The sequence below is a fragment of the Bubalus kerabau genome, chromosome 9, assembly GCF_029407905.1.
Source record: "Bubalus kerabau isolate K-KA32 ecotype Philippines breed swamp buffalo chromosome 9, PCC_UOA_SB_1v2, whole genome shotgun sequence".
Classification (NCBI taxonomy): Eukaryota; Metazoa; Chordata; class Mammalia; order Artiodactyla; family Bovidae; genus Bubalus; species Bubalus kerabau.
The window spans coordinates 39401452-39429113 of NC_073632.1; positions in this window are offsets into that span (position 1 = coordinate 39401452).

Below are 27662 nucleotides of genomic sequence, written 5' to 3' on the forward strand. Positions count from 1 at the left end.
CTTACTGATCCATTGGACCTCCTAACTGATCCAATGGATCTCCTAACTGATCCATTGCTTATGTTTGCAAAAGTTCTTAAGTTAATTTCATTCTTAGAAGAAACCAAAAGTTGCTTTAATTTTAATCTTTGAGAAGCAGTTTAGCCCCTGAAGTTTGCTTATTGTCTATCCCCTAAACAATCATAAAAAAGAAGCATATATACTTTACCAAATCATAAGACGACTGTCAGAGAGTTCATTGAGACTTCCTGGGCTCTTAGGAATGGACAATAAGAGAATATATTTTGGAGGTCTGCCAAAAGAAAAAGAAAGAAAAAAAAAGCTGTCCATGCTCTAGATTTTCAAACAAAAAACAAAGAACCATTATCAAGCAGAGAAATCAATTCATTAATTAAAAGTAAAGAAAACAATATTATATGCAGAATAGTCAAGATTCACATGAATTCTCAGGGATTGACTGAATAATTAATACCTTGTGTAGCATGATTAAGTCACCCTTTCTGGGATGAGTGTTAGGCAGATATACAACTCCCACTTTATGTGATTTTGCCTATGTGGCAGGTTTGAATTTTACTCAGTCATGCCACCCAGGTGTGCATAAAGTGCTAATTTCTTTATATTTAATTTAAACTTTTCTTTAACACACAAGTCCCTATATTTGCTAAATTGGGTGAAGTCATGATACCTCAACACTTCCAGCCTTCAAGTATCCAGTTATCAAAACTGCCATTGTTCTCCTCCTCCCAATTGTATGTCCTGCTCCCAGCCACCTGCCCTCTCACTCACATCTACATTCACCTCAGTGCTCTGGAGATGTGCTGGCTACTCTCCACACACCTGTGGGGCCGAGCAGACCACACCATGTACAAACCAACATTATGAATGTGGGCAAAGACGGTCGCGTGCCATATCAGTTAACAAACGACGTTGCAGCCATCAGGCTATCAGCCACTGCAACCCCCACCCAAAGCCCACCCCAACGCCTCCAGAAGGGATTCAGGATGGAGAAAACAGGATACTGGCCCTAGATAGTTAAGGCACACTATCAAAGGATGGGTTTCAATGAACCTAAATTCTTGCATCTTCTCATGTATAGAAAAGTGCTAAATTCATCGCCTCGAGATGCCCATTTTTTCTTTAATGATCATGCACTGGAGAAGGAAATGGCAACCCACTCCAGTGTTCTTGCCTGGAGAATCCCAGGGACTGGGGAGCCTGGTGGGCTGCCGTCTATGGGATCACACAGAGTCAGACACGACTGAAGTGACTTAGCAGCAGCAGCAGCCTTTTGCTTTTTCAACTACTTTGTTTTTGTTGCAAAAACTCCTATACATCCTGACTCCTCCCTTATCTCTTCAAAACAGACCCTCAAAACTACCTGAGAGGCTGCATCCTGGCTTAAGTCCTTGGTATGTCTGCCAAATAAAACATAATTCTCAACTTTTAGGTTGTGCTTTCCTTTTTTTCCCTGTTGACAAGCAGATATAGAAATAAGAGAGAAAGAAAACAAACAAACAAAAAAAAAAAAACCATGGGGGTTGGGTAACAGAGTGGTAAAAAGAAAAGCAGGCATTTGGAAAGTGGCTGAGTCAGGCTAAAGGGCAGAGACTAGAGCAAATATTCTTGACCCTGTGGCTGCTCCCCCAGGAGCAAATATTCTTGACCCTGTGGCTGAAGCTTCCAGGGCCTCCCCCAGGACCTGATCTTTCATGCTTCCTGAGGCCAGATTGTTGGATTTTCCCTCCATCTGTGGCCACACTACTTAACTCTGAACTACTGTGAGTGGGAACAACTTGAATCTCTATTGTTTGAAACCATGACAAACAAAAAGAAAAAAGAGACATAAAACACTTAGGATATCTACCTTGAAAGAAAAGCAGTTTCTGAAAAACAGCAAGTCATTTGTTCCATGTAGTCACCTAAAATTGTCCTCATAGAATAGTCTCCAGGTCTACCTGCAGACAAATGTGTGGTGGCTCAGATGGTAAATAACCTGCCTACAACACAAGAGACCAGAGTTTGATCCCTGGGTTGGGAAGATCCTCTTGAGAAAGAAATGGCAACCCACTCCAGTATTCATGCCTGGAGAATTCCACAGACGAAGGGGTCTGGTAGGCTACAGTCTGCGGGATCCCAATGAGTCAAACATGACTGAGCAACTTTCACACATTTTCCATGTTACACATGAGAGAAATTTCAAATAGTTGTCCCATCTATAAAATACTTTTTATCCAATTCAGGCAAAATTCTACAAATAATGTCAATTTCAGGGATGTTTTTCAAGCTGGAATCAAAATTTCCAAGAGAAATATAATAACCTCAGATATGCAGATGACCCCACTCTTATGACAAAAAGTGAAGAGGAACTGAAGAGCCTCTTGATGAAAGTGAAAGAGGAGAGTGAAAATATTTGCTTAAAACTCAACATTCAGAAAACTAAGATCATGGCATCCACTCCCATCACTTCATGGCAAATAGATGGGGAAACAATGGAAACAGTGAGAGACTTTATTTTCTTGGGCTCCAAAATCACTGCAGATGGTGACTGTAGTCATGAAATTAAAAGATGCTTGCTCCTTGGAAGAAAAACTATGACCAACCTAGACAGCATATTAAAAAGCAGAGACATTACTTTGCCAACAAAGGTCCATCTAGTCAAGGCTATGGTTTTTCCAGTAGTCCTGTGTGGATGTGAGAATTGGACCACAAAGAAAGCTGAGCAGTGAAGAATTGATGCTTTTGAACTGTGGTGTTGGAGAAGACTCTTGAGAGTCCCTTGGACTGCAAGGAGATCCAACCAGTCAATCCTCAAGGAAATCACTCCTGAATATTCATTAGAAGGACTAATGCTGAAGCTCCAATACTTTGGCCACCTGATGCGAAGAACTGACTCATTAGAAAAGACCCTGATGCTGAGAAAGATTGAAGGCAGGAGGAGAAGGGGACGACAGAGGATGAGATGGTTGGATGGCATCACCAACTTGATGGACATGAGTTTGAGCAAGCTCTGGGAGTCGGTGATGGACAGGGAGACCTGGCATGCTGCCAGGTCCACGGGCTTGCAAAGAATAGGACATGACTGAGAGACTGAACTGAACTGAATTGGGGATATTTTTAAAGTCCATTTTGCCATTATTCAACCTTACTAAAGCCATTATGGCTCAGACAGTAAAGAATCTGCCTGCAGTGCAAGGAGACCTGGCTTCTATCCCTGGGTGGGAAAGAGTCCCTGGAGAAGGGAATAGCTACCCATTCCAGTGTTCTATCTGGAGAATTCTATGGAGAGAGGATCCTGGTGGACTACAGTCCTTGGGATCCCAAAGAGTCAGACAAGACTGAGTGACTAATACTTTCACTTTCAGATGTATATATAACCTATTCTTTGAATACCTTAGATTAATTTTGTAACTTTATTAATATTTCAGTAACATTTCCATATTCCATTTATATATTTTAAAATATTCCTCACTTCCTGAGTTTTAAGGTTTTACGATTATATCAAGTTGAATATTAACATCCGCTGGATATTAACTATAAGATTCTGTACAAATGTCATTATTATTGTTACTAAAATATGGTTCCTGTCCCACAATTTTATTTATAATAATACAAACTACCATATTCCTTTAGATGTTTATAAATATCTTAATGACTTTTAAATTGAGAGGTATTTTCAGAAGCCTTTGGACACAAGATAAATGCATAACTGGTGAGAAAAGAATTAGAATTCTTGTATCATCCTTGTTACTTGAATGTCTGGTTTAAGCATTTCTATATCTGACACACTAATTTAGCTACAATATAGCGAAACCAGCATTGTGGTAATGGAATATTGATTGTACAGTGTTCAAAGACAAAGAACTTATGTTGTTGTACTTTTTATACATGCATGATAGTGCAGCCCAATATCCATGTCAATATCTTCACAAAATGAACTCACTACCACTGTGCTCAATTATGAAATAGCCAATCTTTTGATTAAACACTTTATCTTACATAAGCCTAAAATTTAAGTAACCATGCTGGACTGGGAGAGTTCAGTACAAAAACACAGTGAAAGTATACTTACCAAGTTCATTATTTTTCTAGTTTTTATTACTAAGATTTGTATTCTCATTATGATCATTTGAAAGAACTTTCTCAAATAGATTCTAATCTCATAGGGATCAAATATTAACCACATGTAGTCCATTTCCCAGCACACACAAAAATTAGTAGAAATTTTATCAAGGTGCTGAAATATAATTTTAAAAAGAATCCCTCCTATGGGACCAGTTTTATGGATATAGTACTGATGCTCTTTTTAGAAATAAATTAGTCATGAAGAAAATAATGAAGAAATCTTATTTTTATTTACTTGGAAATGCAAACATAAGACCAAATGAGAATTTTAAGTAGAAACCAGAAGGTAATCTTGGCATCAAGATCAACAAGTCTTTATTAAAATGTTGTTTTCAGAGAATTAAGCAGTGAGGATGAGGAACAGGAAATTGTACCTTTACAAATTTGAGAGTTGAAAAGGTTATTAAAATCTAAACCAACTGCCATGCAAAATTCCAACATCCCTGACAGATATTTATTCAACATCTACTTGAATATCTTCAGGACAGCTGTTTTGTTAAAAGGTTGTATCTTATATTGAGACAAAATCTACTTCTTTCTCTTAAGTTCGTCTCCTATACCACAGGTGAAAGTCTAAAAGGTACAACTTTTCTGAAGTTTATTCTGGCAAAACAAATCACAGAGCTCTAAAATGTACCTATTCCTTGGGCCTGTAGTTCTAGGGCTTTTACCTAAGGAAATAAGTTATATACAAGGAATATATACAAATTCCATATGTGTGTGTGTGCATAGTTGCTTCAGTCATGTCCAGCTCTCTGTGACACCGTTGACTGTAGCCCACCATGCTCCTCCGTCTATGGGATTCTTCAGGCAAGAATACTGGAATGGGTTGCCATTTCCTGCTCCAAGAGATCTACCCCATCCAGGAATCAAACTCACATCTCAGCGTCTCTTGCACTGCAGGAGGATTCTTTACCCACTGAGCCATATGGAAAGCCCAAATTCCATATATTTCTGTTGTTGTTGTTCTGTTGCTAAGCTGTGCCTGACTCTTTGCGACCCCATGGACTGCAGCACACCAGGCTTCCCTGTCCTCACTATCTCCTGGAATTTGCTCAAACTCATGTCCATTGAGTCCGTGATGCCATCTAACCATCTCATCCTCTGCCGCCCTCTTCTCCTTTTGCCTTCAATCTTTCTCAGCATCAAAGCCTTTGACTGTGTGGGTCACAATAAACTGTGGAAAATTCTGAAAGAGATGGGAATAGCAGACCACCTCTGAGGTTATTGATATTTGAGGTTATTGACAAGCTGGCAGCAAGATTGCTGGGAGAAATATCAATAACCTGAGATATGCAGACGACACCACTCTTATGGCAGAAAGTGAAGAAGAACTAAAGAGCCTCTTGGGTGAAACTGAAAGAGGAGAGTGAAACTGTTGGCTTAAAGCCAAACATTCAGAAAACTAAGATCATGGCACCCGGTTCCATCGCTTAATGGCAAATAGATGGGGAAACAGTGGAAACAGTGGCAGACTTTATTTTGGGGGGCTCCAAAATCACTGCAGATGGTGACTGCAGCCATGAAATTAAAAGACACTTGCTCCTTGGAAGGAAAATTATGACCAACCTAGACAGCACATTAAAAATCAGAGATATTACCTTGACAACAAAGGTCTGTCTCATCAAGGCTATGGTTTTTCCAGTAGTCATGTATGGATGTGAGAGTTGGACTATAAAGAAAGCTGAGTGCCGAAGAATTGATGCTTTTGAGATGTGGTGTTGGAGAAGACTTTTGAGAGTCCCTTGGACTGCAAGGAAATCCAACCAGTCCATCCTAAAGGAGATCAGTCCTGAATGTTCATTGGAAGGACCGATGTTGAAGCTGAAACTTTAATACTTTGGCCACCTGATGCAAAGAGCTGACTCATTTGAAAAGACCCTGATGCTGGGAAAAATTGAGGGCAGGAGGAGAAGGGGACAACAGAGGATGAGATGGTTGGATGGCATCACCAATTCAGTGGAGATGAGTTTGAGTAAACTCTGGGAATTGGTGAAGGACAGGGAGGTGTGGTGTGCTGTAGTCCATGGGGTCGCAAAGAGTCGTACACAACTGAGCAATTGAACTGAACTGAACTGAACTTTCTCAACATCACAGTCTTTTCCAGTGAGTCGACTCTTCACATTAGGTGGCCAAATTATTGGCTCTTCAGCATCAGTCCTTCCAATGAATACTCAGGGCTGATTTCCTTTAGGATTAACTTATTTGATCATCTTGCAGTCTTAAGGATTCTCAAGAGTCTTCTCCAGCATCACAATTCAAAAGCATCAGTTCTTTATTTTTCAGTTTTCTTTATGGTCTAACTCTCACATCTATACATGACTACTGGAAAAACTAAAGCTTTGACTGTGCAGTCCTTTGTTGGCAAAGTGATGTCTTTGCTTTTTAATATGCTGTTTAAGTTTGTCACAGATTTCCTTCCAAAGACCAGGCATCTTTTAATTTCATGGCTGCAGTCACTGTCTGCAGTGATTTAGGGGCCCAAGAAAATAAAATCTCACTGCTTCCACCTTTTCCCCTTCTATTTGCCATGAAGTGATGAAACTAGATGCCATGATCTTAGTTTTTTAGTACATATATGAAATTTCTTGTAAGGTATTTATATATATAAGGAATTTCTTTTATTTGTTACTTATAAAAGTGAAAATTTGGAAACAAACTACTGTTTGACAATGGAGAATTGTTTAACTATGATTAATCCATACAGTAAAAGCAATACAGTCACCAAAAATCATGTAGTAGATAAACACAGTCACAAAATATTTTAATGAAATAATGTATATAAAGTGCTTAGTAAAACTTTCTGCAACAGAGGAAACAAAAAATACATATTAATTTTTATTATTATTTTTAAATTTAGCAATGGAGCATATTCAATATAGCACTTATTTAAAATGCATATATGAACAATTATTAAAATATGACAAAATATTAATAAAATTTGTGCTCAAGTGGTGAGATTAGAAGAGATTATAGTTTTTGCTCCCTTGTTTTTCTATAGTTTCAAGGTTTTTGCATTAAGTATGCCTTTAGTTTTTGCAATCTAAAACTAACTGCTATTTTAATAGACTTATTTCTCTAATACTTGATAAATACCTACTTTATGCCAAATACCAATGAACAGGCTTACTTGTTGTTACATAACAATGCTATATACTGATTGTGAAAGTATTTGTAAATACACACGCATATATGTAAATATATATGTATAAAATAAGTACCAAAAAGAAAAAAACTAAACAGGAATAATATACCAACTTTATGAAGGTTGAGGCTTCTGGAAAGGAAGAGAAGACAGTAAGTTTGTAGAAGATTAGAAAGAAATGTTAATTGTGTCCATAAAGTTTTATTTCTTTTAAAAATAAAGGAAAATATCTAAAACAAATGGTAGGATGCTACCATTTTTCCATTATGGGGAGTAAGTATGATCATTCTGGGTTCCTTTTTTAAAAAGATTAACAGTATAATAAAATATAAAACTTTTAGCAATAAATAAAACAAATACTGCACTATAATAAGAATTATAAAAAGAAATGAACATAAAAATTATGTGTTCTGACTAAACAATTCCACTCCAACTTAAATGAGTCCATATGTTTGCCAAAAAACACATTTAAAATGTTTATTGCAACTTTGCTCATAATAGTGCAATACTGGAATGCATGTGTCCATTAACTGTAGAATGGATAAATAAACTGTTAACAACTTAAGTGAAATATTTAAATATCATAACATTCACCCAACTTAAAATGTACAATTCAGTGATTTTTAGTAAATTTACAAAGTTGCAGTAAGATCCTTCATGTTACTTTAGAGTTAATTCCTGTTTCCTCCTCAAGAGGAAGCAACTACTAATCTACTTTCTTTCTCTATAGATTTGCTTATTTGTGATAATTTCTTGCAACTAAAGCAAATTATGGTATAATCTTATAAAGAAAAAACATATAGCTACACTCAATAATAATGATGAACTATCAGAAAAATATTAGACTTAAGTAGCCACACAAACAAAAACATTTTATGCTATATTGTTTCCATTTATAGAAGTTCAAGAACAGCAAACACAATTATGTGATGACAAAGGTCAAAATAAAGTTAACTTTAAGACAGGTATTGACTTGGAATGGAAAGCTACTGAAGTTCTGGAAATACTCTGCATGCTGACCTGGGAGGTGACTATATCGGTATACACAGATGTGAAGATTAAAAATCATTTCATTTAAAATTTAAGATCATTTTATTTTTATTTTATGCCTTAATAAAAAATTTTGAAGAAATACAGTACCACCACACATACCAATTCTTCTTAAATCCTCATTTACCTCATTATTTATCCCCTCCCATTTCATTTACTTTTATAATACATCACTGCCAAGTTCAAACATGAATGTTCTGAGAAATGTTACCAAAGCCATTGAGATATTTAGTTAAAAGACCCAAGAAAAGACAAAGCTAATGACACAAACTCATCTTCTCTCTTCTCTACTAGTCTATATTTCTGAAGTGATGTGTTATCATAATGGATATCTGATTGAGAAGAGGAAATGGGTTTATGAGGATAATAAAGCAACAGTGAAAGCAGAATGACACACTCACTTTAGCTGAAAATAGTGTTACAACCAGCGCCACAGCCAAATTGTTATGTCTTTCTTTAAAAAAAATTAAAAAAGGAAAAAAAGAGGAAGGAAAGGAGGAAGGAATAAAGGACTTGCCATCCAAGCTGTTCAATTGCTTAAATTTTTACATGCCTTTTTAAAAGTGTGAAATGTATCATGTAAAAAGATTTTTTTTTTTAAATTGAAGGATTTTTCCTTTTGAAAGTCACATTTAACATCTTAAAGTGGTAACACACATTTTACTACTCTGATTTTAAAAGACTAGGGTTTGAACGATACTATCTGGTATTCAAAAATCAGCAGTGTAAAAAGAGGAGTAACAGCTCTGTGGTTTCTATGCCCTGGATAGTGTGCTTCAAGAGTAAGTCAATCATGGTAACCCAGCACCACAAACCCATCTCTAAATAGACCGCTTAACCACAGGGCAATGACACCATCTACTGCATGACCACATTCTCTAGGGAATTCCAGCCAGGTGGAACCATTTAATCAATCCCTATCACAACACCTGTGCTTGAGAATTTGCATCTTAAAGAGCTACTACTATTCACTGAAGGAGGCTGTGGAGAACATAGTTTAGTGACCCACCCAACTCTTAGCATCACTTCAAAATCATTCTTTAATGATACAGCCATTTTCAGAAAAGACTTTTTTTTTTTTTACAGATACACACTCATCTTTAATGAATCAGTCCAGTATTTTCTTTTTTTTTTTTTTTTACAATGGTCCCCATGCAATAATTTACTTTTTTATTTTTTTTAATTTTATTTTATTTTTAAATTTTACATAATTGTATTAGTTTTGCCAAATATCAAAATGAATCCACCACAGGTTGCAATTGATCAGTAGCAAATCAGAAAATAATTCTCAGGCCCTTTTATTAGAGTATTATCTCACAGTTTCAAAGTCATGTTTTTTTCCTCACCCTATTCCTATTTATCCAGATATCAAAGTATAAAATCAAGCCATCAGCATCTACTCAAAAATCATCATCTTGAGCATCTGAAAGACTGTGTGACTTTACTGAGGTATTAATCAAAAATCTTTCAGTTGAAAGTGACAAAAAAGCAGTAACAATTCAACTTCATTTTTTAAAAAGAAGAGAAGCTAATTTGTTAGGTAAGTATCTAAGAGTTGAGGGTTTAGTACTCATTTCAGGCTTAGCTAGATTCAGGTCCCCACTGCTCCACCTCACCTCTTTCTCTTCTTCTTTCCAAGTTGATCTCAATTTCTTTTACAGAAGAAGTAAAGAACATGACTTTAATAAGCTCTAACTGACATTTTCAATACAGTTTATCATCCAAAAGATAAAGTAACCCTCCCTTCCCCACCATCCCAATTCAAAGGCTGATATATCAAATTTTAAGAAAAGCTTATCCTAGTTTTGAATCATGACTATCATTGAACAAATCACGAAGACCAAGAGAGAGAAACATGTGATCTAATTGGTTGTTCTGGTTATAGACCCATCCCTGATGCAGAAAAGAGAGAGCACCCCGAGGACTACATGGAGCCGAGCAGAGGATATTTCCGCAAGGAAAACTGGTGGGCTGGTACAGAAGGAAGAAGAAATGGTGAGGAAGCCAAAACAGCAGATGTCTACTGTGTTATCACACTTATGAGCCAATTCTTTCCATGTACTCAGCAAAGGTTTTCTGAAAAACAAAATGTGTAAATCTGGTCTTCTTCAGTATTGCAAAATATTACTGTAGTGGGTCTTCAAAAAAGTTGAAAGTCATTTGAGATATTTAAATGCGGGGGGGGGGGGGAGCACTTTCATTGTTTCATATACTTGAGAGTAAAAATTATGAAAATCCCCACAGGAAAAAGTTATTTCTGTGCCCATCCTGAATACGTCTTAGCAATTGAACTGACCAACCCATTTAAACATGGATATTTTGACTTGGTTGCAGCAAAATGATAACCAGGATATGTAAAAATACTGGGGTTTCTTGTTTGTTTCAATGATATGTCAAGTCAAACTGATGCCTCTAAGCCTTATTCTATCTGCCAACTTTGCTACATCTGATGAAGTTGAGAGTTAGACAAAGCTGAAAGATGGGCTGAGGGTATCAGTTCTATACCACATTGATGGTCAAAAACATGCGAAACTAAAAAACTAGAAAGAAATCTGGATAAACATTTCTATAACTATAAACTTGGGATGTCAAAATATTTCTAAAGCAAAATATGAAGGCCAAAACTCATAAACTAAAGACAGATATATTCACCTGCAACAGTGAACATAGTCATTAACAAAATTACAAGAAAATGGGAAATTAGTTTAAAAAAATTAAGAACACATATCATGGATAGAGGATTCATATTTTTAATATAATAAAAATTTAATTATATTAAAGTACTAACGTATTTTAAAAATCAATAAAAGGTAAATTCAGCAAAAGAAAAATGGTCAAGAAATATGTACAAGTAACTCCAAAAGAAGTAAAAGAAAAAATATAGCCCATTGACATGTGAAGTGATATTCAGATTCATTATTGATTAACTGTTAATCAAAGAAATAAAAATTAAATGTTATCTTACTTATAATGGAAAATATTAAAACACTTAATAACACCCACTGCTATTTATGTTTAGATTTGGATAGCCTTTCAGAAAAGCCATTTAGCACTATATATGATTTTAACTTTTAAGTGTATATTCCCCTTGGCCCAGTATTCCCACTTCTGAAACTTATACCAAAGGGTAAAACAATAGAACCATCTGAAAAGATTATGAGTGTATATATGTGTGCATTTGAGTGTATATGCCTGAGAGTATGTTTTGCAAAAGTACTATAGAATAACGAACAACTTTAACTCCCTAAATGCTCACTAACAAGGAATTAATTAAATAAGCTGAAATTTGTCTCTAAGATGGATCATCAAAAAATATTAATTGACAGTGTTGATCTCTATGTGGAGACTTAAAAAGATACTCCTGTTTTTTAGGTAATGTTAGCTTTTTCTTTGCCAACCTCAACTATTTTTTAAATATATGCATGACTATGAGATCAAGATTCAGACCACATATTTCCATGCATGTTTCTCACCCCTTCTTTGGGACCATTGTTTTTTGTTTAAATTCTTAGTGGGGAGATCACATTTCTCACCACCAGCAGAGTTTTCTTCATGGCCAAACTCCACAGACATCCAGGTCACTTAAATCCTCTAAGCAAAATGGTACAAAATGGCAAGCCTGCACAATTTTCCTTGCCAGAGGATATGAAACACTGGCTTTTGCAGAATATTTTATGCAACTGATTCTATCCTAGTTGTGAAGCATATAAACTATCTCATAAGATAAAATAGTTATACCCAAGCTCTAAAGACAATAATTCAGCTTATTAATCAAATCTTTCCAGAATAGGGGAAAATATTCATATGACTTATGACCAGAAAACTCCCAACAGGCAATACTAAGGGTATAATCTACGGGTCTCTTGACACGTGGGACACAGCGGGTGGGGAGGATCTAGGTTACCAAACAATATAAATGATGTGTTCTCATTTTTACTTTTTTAAGTGTACATATGTGAAATGTATTAGCAATGATCATAGCTGAGTGGTACGATTACACTTGATTTTTCTTTTCTCTTTACATAACTCATAGTTTGTTTGAATCTTTTATGGTTACAAATAGCACTATTCTTTTTAAGTTGCTTTTTTTTTTTTTTAAGTTTTCCTTGGAGGTGGGGGAATCACTTTATTGGTTAATTTGTAGAACTCATTAAAATATACCCTTGTCAAAACAACTATAAGCTAAAACTATTGATATTTCATATATTCTTTAGGACAATTCTGTTCACCTTTTACAGCTATGGCTTCATTCTGCTAGGCCAGAATTTCCTAAACTTCTATGATATTTGTTGTTATTACATAAATATATATGAGAAACACTAGAATTTTAGGTAGGTTTCATTGCTTCAGAACTTTTCAGACTATTAAATACACTAACATAATATGTGGTAGTGGTTTTGTTGCTAAGTCATGTCCGACTCTTGCAACCCCATGGACTGTAGCCTGCCAGGCTCCTCTGTCCATGGGATTCTCCAGGCAAGAATACTGGAGTGGCTTGCTATTTTCTTCTCCAGGTAATCAACATAATATGCAATTCTTCCCAAATTTATTTTGCTCCAGGTTTTTTTTTTTAAGGAAGTATCTCACTGTATTAATGCTCCAAGGAACAGAGTTAAGCAAATATTCTGATCTTCCTCACCTGCACACAACTCTATTTACAATTGGGTCCCACCGGTGGTACAATTTACTTCTCCACCTAGAGACAGAGTTCACCTCATTTTCTCAGCCAGTCCTCGTTAACCCAAGATCATCAGTGACCTTTGTTGTAAAGCTGGAAATGGAATCCTTTTTTCCATTCCTTGTTTTACTATGCCAGTCCTCAAATTCTGACAAGTTGGACTTCAACATCTTTGAAGGAGTCTTCTTCCTGAGTTTTTTTCCTATTGTCTTGGCATTCTCGTTGAGTTTCCTTTGCAGCTGTTGTTGCATTGTTAGCTTCCTTTTCCCATTTTGCTTTTCAAATGTTGATTTTCCTTGGAGATTCTGTCTGGCAAATAAGCTTTGGACTCCAAACACTCCCTGGGTGATCTAATTTTCACCTATTATTTTAATAGGCAGCTCTAATAAGTACATGATCCATAGATCATAATCTCCAGCCCAAACCTTTCTTTGTAGTTTACAAAACTACCCTCCTTAACGCTTCTCCTGGAAGTCCCAGGACACATCAAAACAAATATATTCAAAACTGAAAAAGCTTTATCTCTCCCCATGTGACATTGGTGCCTACATTAGCAAAGATGTCACTTGTCCATGTAGGTTCCAGCAGCTTCACTTACCTCTCTGCCTCACTACCAGGCCCTATTAATAATCAATTACTGTTGATTCACCTGCTTAATATCTCCCCAAAATTCTACTCCTCTCCATCACGATGGTCATTATCTTAGTTCTTAGCACTTTCATTTGCCACTGAAATTACTAGTCTCCCAATTTGTATCTAATTCAATGCTAACACTCAATAAAAATATGGTGAATGAATGATTTTCCTTAAGTCTTGCCCATCCAATCCACTATCTCCCTGTGACATGGTGATCATACTAAAGCTTAAACTGGATCATTTCGTCTCACTCTGAAGGGTAAATCCTGCCCCAAAGAAAAATAAAAATTGCATTAGGCACACCAATTAATGAGTTGACTCTTATACACCTCCCTAGCCTCACCTATCACCACTCTCCGCTCAAAGCATGTCCTCCAGCCAGTCATACTGAATCTGCACAGCTTCTTAAATGGTACCAGAATCATGTTTCTCCTCTTTCTTTTGTCCTCCCCCAACCTCATGTGAACCTAATTCTTACTCAGCATTCATGATTCAAAATGGATGTCACCACTTTAGGAAATCTCCCAATTAGCCAATATTGAGGTAGGTGTCCTTTCTATAAGACTCTATAGCCCTGTATTCTTTCCTCTATTATTACACACCTCACACTGATGAGTTGTTTCCTGGTGACTTGACTGTAGTATCCTTAAGGCAGGATCTACGAATTATGCATCATCTCATGCTCAAGAATAGCTTGGAATCTGACACATAGAAAGCAACTCAGATTTAAGGTCCTCATCTATATAATGGGGGAGATTGTCTTACCAAATTTACAGAGTTATCAGAAGACCAAATACAGAGCTGCCAAATAAAATACACAAAAACTGGTTAAATTTGAATTTCAGGCACACAAGGAATAACTTTTAGTATAAGTATGTGCCATGCAATATTTGAAACATAGTTACAGTAAAATTGTATTTGTTGTATATCTGGAATTCAAATTTAACTGCATGCTGTTTTTTTTGTTGTTGTTAATCTTGCAACCTTAATCAAATATGATTATATATAGATGAAAGTGCTTTACAGTCTATAAACATTTCTATACGAATGTAAGCAAATATAAACTCTTCCTCTCAAAATCCATTACAGCTTTGAAATGAATAATGAGACGTTTCCACGTCAAGCCTCTGTGATTTTCATCCATAATTGACATATCTTGCTATGTGAATGTATTTGCTCTTCCCAAATTAAACAATATTATTCCTGAAAATAAAAGTACATTTCTTGGGGAAATATGGTTAATTCAGGGCTATCAGATACCCAGGTGCAACCTGATCACCTAAAATGATCATTACATAGAAGAAGAGTGGGAGCAAGAGAAGAGAGGGAGGGAGGAAGGGAGAAAAGGAGAGAAAATTACAACTGTGTTTGTATCAAGTAATTTCAAGAGGAAAATCCCTGGGGCTAACTCTTCTTTTAACACTATTTCTACATTTACTACCATACATTTACTGATCTACTGATCACTCTTTTCCACACTGATTAACCTAAATAAATTAATGAAACATCAGTTTTCTAATTACCTGCTTGATTTAAAATGTAAGAACCATTATCAATGTAAACTAGAAAAATCTCTGTCCTGGAGAGAGCTAAGATCCCTAGTTTTTCAACTATTATTCTTACCAGCCTGGGTGACAGGCTGTGTCTGTCATCTTCTTTTTTTCTCATCTTTAAAAATGACAGTATATTCAAGTGATTGCTAAATTTCTGCTTAGATCTAACACTGAAATTTTATGAACTATTCATTGATATCACCATGCAATAGACATTAGAAGAAATAAAATATGTTTTAAAATGTCCTTTTTGAGTATTAATTTATCAAATGAAACCTTATCCAGTGACATTCACAACTCCCTTCTTCAATCTGTTATAATTATACAAGTTTAGGCCACCCACAGACAGCAAGTAATGCTACCAAAGTTTTAGTGGTGGCAGAATCATAATGCTTGAAATTTCAATAAAAGTACAAGAGATCCACACTGGCGATGTTCAGACAGAAGAACATGTCTCCTCCCCCTTCTCCTCTTCAATCTTCCAGGAGGGGAGAGAAAGAAGACACTAATTTGGAACTGAGCTTGCATGTCACAAGTGCAGGACATTAGGAACAAGGACAATTACCAGAATCACTGGACTGGAAGAGATTTAAGAAATCATCCTAGACAGACAAAAATCACCCCTGGGAAACGGATTCCCTTGCAAGTTGCAAAGTTAAAGCACAGATGTTCCTGTTTTGCGCATACCAACATCACAGAGGAGGCTCCCCAAAAGACAACTAACCTTAAGTATGTGAGTGAAGTAAACATAGTTTGTCATATCTTTTTTTTTTTTTGCCCTCACTCACTGAGCCCCACAAGCTCTCAGAATATTTGGCTGGTGGCCAGGAAAGTCTTAGGCTTTCCTTGTGGCTAAGCTGGTAAAGAATCTACCTGCAATACGGGAGACCTGGGTTCAATCTCTGGTTTGGGAAGATCCCCTGGTGAAGGGAAAGGCTACCCACTCCAGTATTTTGGCTTGGACAATTCCATTTAACTTTGTTCATTGTGGGAGACCTGGGTTCAATCCCTGGGTTGGGAAGATCCCCTGGAGAAGGAAATGGCAACCCACTCCAGTATCCTTGCCTGGAAAATCCCATGGACACAGGAGCCTGGTGGGCTGCAGTTCATGGGGTCTCAAAGAGTCGGGGACGACTGAGCGACTAACACTTGCTTACTTATTTACTTACTTCAGGAAAGTCTGGGGAAAGTTTCTACGGTGCTTGAGGTGATTCCTGGGAAGGAGATGGAGTCAGCTAGTAAACACAAAGAACATTTGAGGGAGATGTTGACAGTTTGAGAGACTGTTCACCTCCTTTGCTTCTGCTGAGTCTTGCAACCTCCCTGTTGTAGAACATGGCCCTCCTCCCCATGGTTGTACTTAACAGGGAAATGCCATCTTCCTCAACAGTCCTGCTTCTTGGGCCATCATGATTGGCCCAGGTGGAAAATGACATCAGATGGGCCAATCATATTCTTTCTTCGTGATTTTCTCAATTAGAAGGAAAAGAATGTAGAGTCTTCAGTTCTCTGATGGTGAAGCAAGGAAAATGTCAGGCAACAAGCTTTCGGCAGCCACATTCAAGGCCACAGAGAAGAAGTGAAGTCGCAGAAGAGAGAACTCAGCCAACAAGCAGACAAAAGCAGAGATCACTGGCAGCTGGAGGGAGTCCTTGCTCTATCTGAGGCTGGGTTGCACTTGTATTCCTGCCCTTCTCTGCTTTGCTCAATTTATGTGAGCTGACGACCCCTCCTTTTCATTCTCTGGGGTTTTTGCAAGAAACTTCAATGATGATATTAAAGACTGAGGGAACAATATCAACTAAGGCAAGAAGCAGTGGCATAACCACTAAAAAGTCTAATCTGGGTCCGAAATCTCTGACTCTCTCCAAAAGACTGGGAATATATGCCATACTATAATAATGTAGCCAGCGTATGCTTTTTTCTAAGGATTTATGGCATCATTAATTTGGGAGAGGTCTTTACATGAGCAGAATAGCAAAGTCTGAATTATGGCAGGAAAACTTTGATAAGTACAGTAATGTATTTGGTATTGATTATACTCTCATGGATATTTGATCTAGAATTTATAATTTGGCTATTCAACAGTTCAGGAGGGTGGGGCTTAAATTGTACTGTGCAGTAGACAGAATTATGAACTACCCACGGGCCACTTGCTAGAGCTGACTTCACAGTCTGTGTTCTGAGAAGAAATATGCATGCTTACTCGGGCTCAGGAAACTGCCTGATAAAGCCTTCCTTGAGATTCACAATGCATATTAACACATAAGAACAGAATCAGTAAATAAATCTGCTTAATTTTGTGTAACAGTTAAATAAGCAAACTTATTTGTACAGGGAAATATTTGTTTTATTTTTCTCACACTGAACAAACCTCAAAGCAGTTTGCCCTTCACATCAGTTTGTATTTAATACCAGTAAGGGAAGCTTACATATTAGAATATTAGAGATGACTAATATTTTAGGTAGTTACCCTTCCTCTCTAGTCATCGAGACTCAATGGAAAATTAGATTATGTGTTCCAATACCATAAAATCACAGGCAGATTTTAAAGAGCCTCCAGTAAATTTCCTTTCTATTCAAGTACATTTTTTTCTTTACCTGTTAATGGTATTAAAACTTACCTGTGATTCATTGGGAATTTTATCTCTGATTTTTACCAGAACCTTTAAAGCCCAAATGAGCCCACAGAATGCCTCAGGTATGGTGGTGTTAGCTTTGGCCCTGGAAGAAAAATGGAAAACAACAGGATTCATTCAGGAAGTATTTGATAAGAGAGTAAGCGCAAAGTCAGGTAAGGCAAGTAAGGGAAAACGTGGGTCCCAGATGTGGTAGTTAAGATGAAGACAGGGACATGGGTACAAAAGATTAAATAAATGCTGGCTGGCCAGCCTGGGAGGGGGTGAAAGAGAGCCATGGCTATGATGGAGTTTCTGGTCAGACTACCGTCTGTGTGGTGGACTGAAAATCAAGCAAGCAATTTCTCATTCCTGTCAGAAGCAGGAATTCAGGCCCAGTAAAAAGTCAGAGAAAGGAGAAATTCTCTCCTTCTTGCTGGGCCAGCTCCTTTTTGATATCCTCTCTGTCATACGATTCTAGAACATCAAGGGCATTTAAATCAGCACAAGGTGACAGAAACAAGAGCACAGAAGAAACCCTCTCATTCACAGATAAGCACGTCTACCCGAGTGTGGAGAATCGTTTAGAACCATCCGAAACCAAATGAACTGTCAATACACACTGGATGAGAGCTAGTAGAGGCAAAAATTGTAGTCCGTCCTGCCTCACCTGGGCAGAATAAATACAAAATGAAATCCACTAGCAAGTACTGAAGATGCTTCAAACTGACAAGCTTGCTTTGATGATGTGAAGGATGAAGGATTAATTTTCTTTTAAAAAAGAGTTTGTCACATAATAGCCAGTAGTACTAAAGTGTTAGAAATAATGACAAAGGGTTCATAAATAGATTAAACAACTGTATTAAATAAGGATTTTAAAAATCCATGAGGGGAGGAGCCAAGATGGCAGAGGAGTAGGACGGGGAGAACACTTTCTCCCCCACAAATTCATCAAAAGAACATTTAAACGCAGAGTAAATTCCACAAAACAACTTCTGAAGGCCGGCAGAGGACATCAGCCACCCAGAAAAGCAACCCAACTCTTCGAAAGGAGGTACGAAAAAATATAAAAGACTAAAAAAGAGACAAAAGAGGGAGGGATGGAGTTCCGTCCCAAGAAGGGAGTCCCGTCCCGGGAAAGGAGTCTTAAAAAGCGAGAAGTTTCCAAACACCAGGAAACCTTCTCACTGGCGAGTCTGTGCCAAGCTTTGGAAGCACAGAAGGCAACATAACAGGGAGGAAAAATAAATAAACAATTAAAACCCGCAGATTGCGAGCCCTACGGTAACTCCCCCAGCGGAAAAGCAGCGCAGACACCTGCATCCGCCATTAGCAAGCAGGGGCTGGGCAGGGAGGCGCGCGCGGGCTGCATCGCTTAGGGTAAGGACCTGGCCTGAATACCCTAGGCGCTATCTGAGCGAAATAATTTGGGCTAGTAAACCAGACTGTGGGATATCTACCATGCGAAAAGCCAGCCCTAACCTAAGACACCGCCAGACCCACGCACGGAACAAAGGACTGAACAGAGATAGCCGGCTGCAGACCATCCCCCTCCGGTGACAGGCAGCCAGAGCCGGAAGGGGACAATCGCAGCCCCAGAGAGACATTATCTATAAAACTGTAAGCAGGCTTCTTTGCTAACTAAAACTTCTTGGCAGTCTGGATGGTCAACATCTGCCTGAGAAGGTGTGCTGGTTGTACACCTAGATAAACGAGCGGCGGGGAGGCCATAAGTCGCAGCAATCGCGCTCGCCAAACACCTCATCACCTGAGCTGCTTGGACCTGGGAAGGACACAAAACGCAGGCCCAACCGAGTCTGTGCCTCTGAGGACTACCCAAGTGCCTGAACCTAAGCGGCTTGGACCTGGGAGGTACAGGCAGTCCAGGGCCGGCCACGGATGGTTCCCGGTGGAGCAACCTAGAGCCTGAGAAGTGTGGGCAGGGAGGCTACATGCGCCGTTAGTGGGGGCAGACCCAGTTTGGCTGAGGCACTGTGAGCACATGCCAGTGTTATTTGCAGCCTCCCTCCCTCCCTCCCAACAGCACGATTGAACAAGTGAGCCTAAAAAAAAAAAAAGTATCCTCCACCATCCCCTTTGTGTCAGGGCGGAAACCAGACACTGAAGAGACCAGCAAACAGTAGAAGCTATAACAGAAGGAACCGCCTTGGAAGCTACAGGCAATAGATTAAAACCCTGTGGTTACTACCGACTACATAGGAAGGGGCCTATAGATCTTGAGAAATATAAGTCGGACTAAGGAACTAGCCAAAAATGAACTGAACCCACAATACTCACAACAAAACCAGAAAAAGTCCTAGATATATTTTTACTATTTTTACGATCATTCTTTCTTTCTTTTTTTTTTAATTTAAAAAAAAAAATTTTAAGTCCTCTATTACTCCTTTAATTTTCACTTTTATAACCTATTACTTTGCAAAAAAAAAAAAAAAAAAAAAGCCCTATGTTTGTTTGTTTTTTTACAGCAAACTTCATATATATATTTTTTATAACTTTTTGACCTTTTTTTTTTTTCTTCTTCTTCTTCTCTTTAACATTGTATTTTTGAAATTCCAAACTCTACTCTAGATTTTTAATTTTAGCTTTTTGGTATTTGTTATCAATTTTGTACCTATAGTTTTTTTTTAATAATTTCTGTGACTTTTTTTTTCTTTTTCTGTTTCTCTTCTTCTTTTATATAACATTGTATATCTGAAATTCCAAACTCTACTCTAGATTTTTAATTTTAGCTTTTCGGTATTTGTTATCAATTTTGTACCTATAGGTTTTTTTTAATAATTTCTGTGACTTTTTTTTTCTTTTTCTATTTCTCTTCTTCTTTTATATAACATTGTATATCTGAAATTCCAAACTCTACTCTAGATTTTTAACTTTTGCTTTTTGGTATTAGTCATCAATTTCGTACCTATATTCTCTTTATAGTTTTCACAACCTTGTTTGTTTTTGTTTGTTCATTTTTTCTCTCTTTCTTTTCCTTCTTCTTTTCTTTAACATTGTATTTTTGAAATTCCAAACTCTACTCTAGATTTTTAATTTTTGCTTTTATGTATTTGATACCAATTTTGTACCTTTAAGAACCCAATCTTCAGGACCCATTTTTCACTAGGGAGTGAGATTACTGGCTTGACTGCTCTCTCTCCCTTTGGACTCTCCTTTTTCTCCACCAGGTCACTGGTGTCTCCTCCCTAACCCCTCTCTACTCTACCCAACTCTGTGAATTTCTGTGTGTTCCAGATGGAGAGAACACTTAGGGAACAGATTACTGGCTGGATCTGTCTCCCTCCTTTTCATTCCCCCCTTTTATCCTCCTGGCCACCTCTGTCTCCTTCCTCCTTCTTCTCTCCTCTGTATAACTCTGTGAACATTTCTGAGTGGTCCAGTTGTGGAGTGCACATAAAGAAGTGATTACTGGCTAGCCCACTCTCTCCTTTATTGATTCCACCTCATCTCATTCAGGTCACCTCTAAATCTCTCCTCCCTCTTCTCTTCTCCATGTAACACTGTGAACCTCTCTGGGTGACCCTCACGATAGAGAAACTTTTCATCTTTAATGTAGATGTTTTATCAATGGTGCTGTATAGAAGGAGAAATTTTGAAACTACTGTAAAAATAAGACCAATAACTGGAAGTAGGAGGCTTAAGTCCAAACCCTGGCTCCAGGGAACTCCTGACTCCAAGGAACATTAATTGACAGGAGCTCATCAAATGCCTCCATACCTACACTGAAACCAAGCACCACACAAGGGCCAACAAGTTCCAGGGCAAGACATACCAAGCAAATTCTCCAGCAACAAAGGAACACAGCCCTGAGCTCCAAGATACAGGCGGCCCAAAGTCACCCTAAAGCCATAGACATCTCATAACTCATTACTGGACACTTCATTGCACTCCACAGAGAAGAAATCCAGCTCCACCCACCAGAACACCGACACAAGCTTCCCTAACCAGGAAACCTTGACAAACCACCTGTACAAACCCACACATAACGAGGAAACGCCACAATAAAGAGAACTCCACAAATTGCCAGAATACAGAAAGGACACCCCAGACTCAGCAATTTAAACAAGATGAAGAGACAGAGGAATAGCCAGCAGATAAAGGAACAGGATAAATGCCCACCAAACCAAACAAAAGAGGAAGAGATAGGGAATCTACCTGATAAAGAATTCCAAATAATGATAGTGAAATTGATCCAAAATCTTGAAATCAAAATGGAATCACAGATAAATAGCCTGGAGACAAGGATTGAGAGATGTAAGAAAGGTTTAACAAGGACCTAGAAGAAATAAAAAAGAGTCAATATATAATGAATAATGCAATAAATGAAATTAAAAACACTCTGGAGGCAACAAATAGTAGAATAACAGAGGCAGAAGATAGGATTAGTGAATTAGAAGATAGAATGGTAGAAATAAGTGAATCAGAGAGGATAAAAGAAAAACAAATTAAAAGAAATGAGGACAATCTCAGAGACCTCCAGGACAATATTAAACGCTACAACATTCGAATCATAGGGGTCCCAGAAGAAGAAGACAAAAAGAAAGACCATGAGAAAATACTTGAGGAGATAATAGTTGAAAACGTCCCTAAAATGGGGAAGGAAATAATCACCCAAGTCCAAGAAACCAGAGAGTCCCAAACAGGATAAACCCAAGGTGAAACACCCCAAGACACATATTAATCAAATTAACAAAGATCAAACACAAAGAACAAATATTAAAAGCAGCAAGGGAAAAACAACAAATAACACACAAGGGAATTCCCATAAGGATAACAGCTGATCTTTCAATAGAAACTCTTCAAGCCAGGAGGGAATGGCAAGACATACTTAAAATGAAGAAAGAAAATAACCTACAGCCCAGATTATTTTTTTTTAATTTTATTTTATTTTTAAACTTTACATGATTGTATTAGTTTTGCCAAATATCAAAATGAATCTGCCACAGGTATACATGTGTTCCCCATCCTGAACCCTCCTCCCTCCTCCCTCGCCATTCCCTCCCTCTGGGACATCCCAGTGCACCAGCCCCAAGCATCCAGTATCGTGCATCAAACCTGGACTGGCAACTCGTTTCATACATGATATTACACGTTTCAATGCCATTCTCCCAAATCTTCCCACCCTCTCCCTCTCCCACAGAGTCCATAAGACTGTTCTATACATCAGTGTCTCTTTTGCTGTCTCGTACACAGGGTTACTGTTACCATCTTTCTAAATTCCATATATATGCGTTAGTATACTGTATTGGTGTTTTTCTTTCTGGCTTACTTCACTCTGTATAATAGGCTCCAGTTTCATCCACCTCATTAGAACTGATTCAAATGTGTTCTTTTTAATGGCTGAGTAGTACTCCATTGTGCATATGTACCACAGCTTTCTTATCCATTCATCTGCTGATGGACATCTAGGTTGCTTCCATGTCCTGGCTATTATAAACAGTGCTGCGATGAACATTGGGGTACACGTGTCTCTTTCCCTTCTGGTTTCCTCAGTGTGTATGCCCAGCAGTGGGATTGCTGGATCATAAGGCAGTTCTATTTTCAGTTTTTTAAGGAATCTCCACACTGTTCTCCATAGTGGCTGTATTAGTTTGCATTCCCACCAACAGTGTAAGAGGGTTCCCTTTTCTCCACACCCTCTCCAGCATTTATTGCTTGTAGACTCTTGGATCGCAGCCATTCTGACTGGTGTGAAATGGTACCTCATGGTGGTTTTGATTTGCATTTCTCTGATAATGAGTGATGTTGAGCATCTTTTCATGTGTTTGTTAGCCATCTGTATGTCTTCTTTGGAGAAATGTCTATTTAGTTCTTTGGCCCATTTTTTGATTGGGTCATTTATTTTTCTGGAGTTGAGCTGTAGGAGTTGCTTGTATATTCTCGAGATTAGTTGTTTGTCAGTTGCTTCATTTGCTATTATCTTCTCCCATTCTGAAGGCTGCCTTTTCACCTTGCTAATAGTTTCCTTTGATGTGCAGAAGCTTTTAAGGTTAATTAGGTCCCATTTGTTTATTTTTGCTTTTATTTCCAATATTCTGGGAGGTGGGTCATAGAGGATCCTGCTGTGACGTATGTCGGAGAGTGTTTTGCCTATGTTCTCCTCTAGGAGTTTTATAGTTTCTGGTCTTACGTTTAGGTCTTTAATCCATTTTGAGTTTATTTTTGTGTATGGTGTTAGAAAGTGTTCTAGTTTCATTCTTTTACAAGTGGTTGACCAGATTTCCCAGCACCACTTGTTAAAGAGATTGCCTTTAATCCATTGTATATTCTTGCCTCCTTTGTCAAAGATAAGGTGTCCATATGTGCGTGGATTTATCTCTGGGCTTTCTATTTTGTTCCATTGATCTATATTTCTGTCTTTGTGCCAGTACCATACTGTCTTGATAACTGTGGCTTTGTAGTAGAGCCTGAAGTCAGGTAGGTTGATTCCTCCAGTTCCATTCTTCTTTCTCAAGATCGCTTTGGCTATTCGAGGTTTTTTGTATTTCCATACAAATTGTGAAATTATTTGTTCTAGCTCTGTGAAGAATACCGTTGGTAGCTTGATAGGGATTGCATTGAATCTATAAATTGCTTTGGGTAGTATACCCATTTTCACTATATTGATTCTTCCAATCCATGAACATGGTATATTTCTCCATCTATTAGTGTCCTCTTTGATTTCTTTCACCAGTGTTTTATAGTTTTCTATATATAGGTCTTTAGTTTCTTTAGGTAGATATATTCCTAAGTATTTTATTCTTTCCGTTGCAATGGTGAATGGAATTGTTTCCTTAATTTCTCTTTCTGTTTTCTCATTATTAGTGTATAGGAATGCAAGGGATTTCTGTGTGTTGATTTTATATCCTGCAACTTTACTATAGTCATTGATTAGTTCTAGTAATTTTCTGGTGGAGTCTTTAGGGTTTTCTATGTAGAGGATCATGTCATCTGCAAACAGTGAGAGTTTTACTTCTTCTTTTCCAATTTGGATTCCTTTTATTTCTTTTTCTGCTCTGATTGCTGTGGCCAAAACTTCCAAAAACCCAGCAAGGATCTCATTCAAATATGAAGGAGAAATCAAAAGCTTTTCAGACAAGCAAAAGCTGAGAGAATTCTGCACCACCAAACCAGCTCTCCAACAAATACTAAAGGATATTCTCTAGACAGGAAACACAAAAACGGTGTATAAATTCGAACCCAAAACAATAAAGTAAATGGCAACGGGATCATACTTATCAGTAATTACCTTAAACGTAAATGGGTTGAATGCCCCAACCAAAAGACAAAGACTGGCTGAATGGATACAAAAACAAGACCCCTACATATGTTGTCTACAACAGACCAAAAGACAAAGACTGGCTGAATGGATACAAAAACAAGACCCCTACATATGTTGTCTACAACAGACCAAAAGACAAAGACTGGCTGAATGGATACAAAAACAAGACCCCTACATATGTTGTCTACAACAGACCCACCTCAAAACAGGGGACACATACAGACTGAAAGTGAAGGGCTGGAAAAAGATTTTCCATGCAAATAGGGACCAAAAGAAAGCAGGAGTAGCAATACTCATATCAGATAAAATAGACTTTAAAGCAAAGGCTGTGAAAAGAGACAAAGATGGTTACTACATAATGATCAAAGGATCAATCCAAGAAGAAGATATAACAATTATAAATATATATGCACCCAACACGGGAGCACCACAATATGTAAGACAAACGCTAACAAGTATGAAAGGAGAAATTAACAATAACACAATAATAGTGGGAGACTTTAATACCCCACTCACACCTATGGATAGATCAACTAAACAGAAAATTAACAAGGAAACACAAACTTTAAATGATACAATAGACCAGTTAGACCTAATTGATATCTATAGGACATTTCATCCCAAAACAATGAATTTCACCTTTTTCTCAAGCGCACATGGAAACTTCTCCAGGATAGATCACATCCTGGGCCATAAATCTAGCCTTGGTAAATTCAAAAAAAATAGAAATCATTCCAAGCATCTTTTCTGACCACAATGCAGTAAGATTAGACCTCAATTACAGGAGAAAAACTATTAAAAATTCCAACATATGGAGGCTGAACAACACGCTGCTGAATAACCAACAGATCACAGAAGAAATCAAAAAAGAAATCCAAATTTGCATAGAAAAGAATGAAAATGAAAACACAACAACCCAAAACCTGTGGGACACTATAAAAGCAGTCCTAAGGGGAAAGTTCATAGCAATACAGGCATACCTCAAGAAACAAGAAAAAAGTCAAATAAATAACCTAACTCTACACCTAAAGCAACTAGAAAAGGAAGAAATGAAGAACCCCAGGGTTAGTAGAAGGAAAGAAATCTTAAAAATTAGAGCAGAAATACCTGTGGCGGATTCATTTTGATATTTGGCAAAACTAATACAATTATGTAAAGTTTAAAAATAAAATAAAATTTAAAAAATAAATAAATAAAAAAAAAAAAAAAAAAAAAGACCCACTTAAAAAAAAAATTAGAGCAGAAATAAATTCAAAACAAACAAAAGAGACCATAGCAAAAATCAACAAATCCAAAAGCTGGTTCTTTGAAAGGATAAATAAAATTGACAACCCATTAGCCAGACTCATCAAGAAACAAAGGGAGAAAAATCAAATCAATAAAATTAGAAATGAAAATGGAGAGATCACAACAGACAACACAGAAATACAAAGGGTCATAAGAGACTACTATCAACAATTATATGCCAATAAAATGGACAACGTGGAAGAAATGGACAAATTCTTAGAAAAGTACAACTTTCCAAAACTGGACCAGGAAGAAATAGAAAATCTTAACAGACCCATCACAATCACGGAAATTGAAACTGTAGTCAAAAATCTTCCAGCAAACAAAAGCCCAGGTCCAGATGGCTTCACAGCTGAATTCTACCAAAAATTTAGAGAGGAGCTAACACCTATCCTGCTCAAACTCTTCCAGAAAATTGCAGAGGAAGGTAAACTTCCAAACTCTTTCTATGAGGCCACCATCACCCTAATACCAAAACCTGACAAAGATCCCACAAAAAAAGAAAACTACAGGCCAATATCACTGATGAACATAGATGCAAAAATCCTTAACAAAATTCTAGCAATCAGAATCCAACAACACATTAAAAAGATCATACACCACAACCAAGTGGGCTTTATCCCAGGGATGCAAGGATTCTTCAATATCCGCAAATCAATCAATGTAATACACCACATTAACAAATTGAAAAATAAAAACCATATGATTATCTCAATAGATGCAGAGAAAGCCTTTGACAAAATTCAACATCCATTTATGATAAAAACTCTCCAGAAAGCAGGAATAGAAGGAACATACCTCAACATAATAAAAGCTATATATGACAACCCCACAGCAAACATTATCCTCAGTGGTGAAAAATTGAAAGCATTTCCTCTAAAGTCAGGAAAAAGACAAGGGTGCCCACTTTCACCATTACTATTCAACATAGTTTTGGAAGTTTTGGCCACAGCAATCAGAGCAGAAAAAGAAATAAAGGGAATACAAATTGGAAAAGAAGAAGTAAAACTCTCACTATTTGCAGATGACATGATCCTCTACATAGAAAACCCTAAAGACTCCACCAGAAAATTACTAGAACTAATCAATGACTATAGTAAAGTTGCAGGATATAAAATCAACACACAGAAATCCCTTGCATTCCTATACACTAATAATGAGAAAACAGAAAGAGAAATTAAGGAAACAATTCCATTCACCATTGCAACGGAAAGAATAAAATACTTAGGAATATATCTACCTAAAGAAACTAAAGACCTATATATAGAAAACTATAAAACACTGGTGAAAG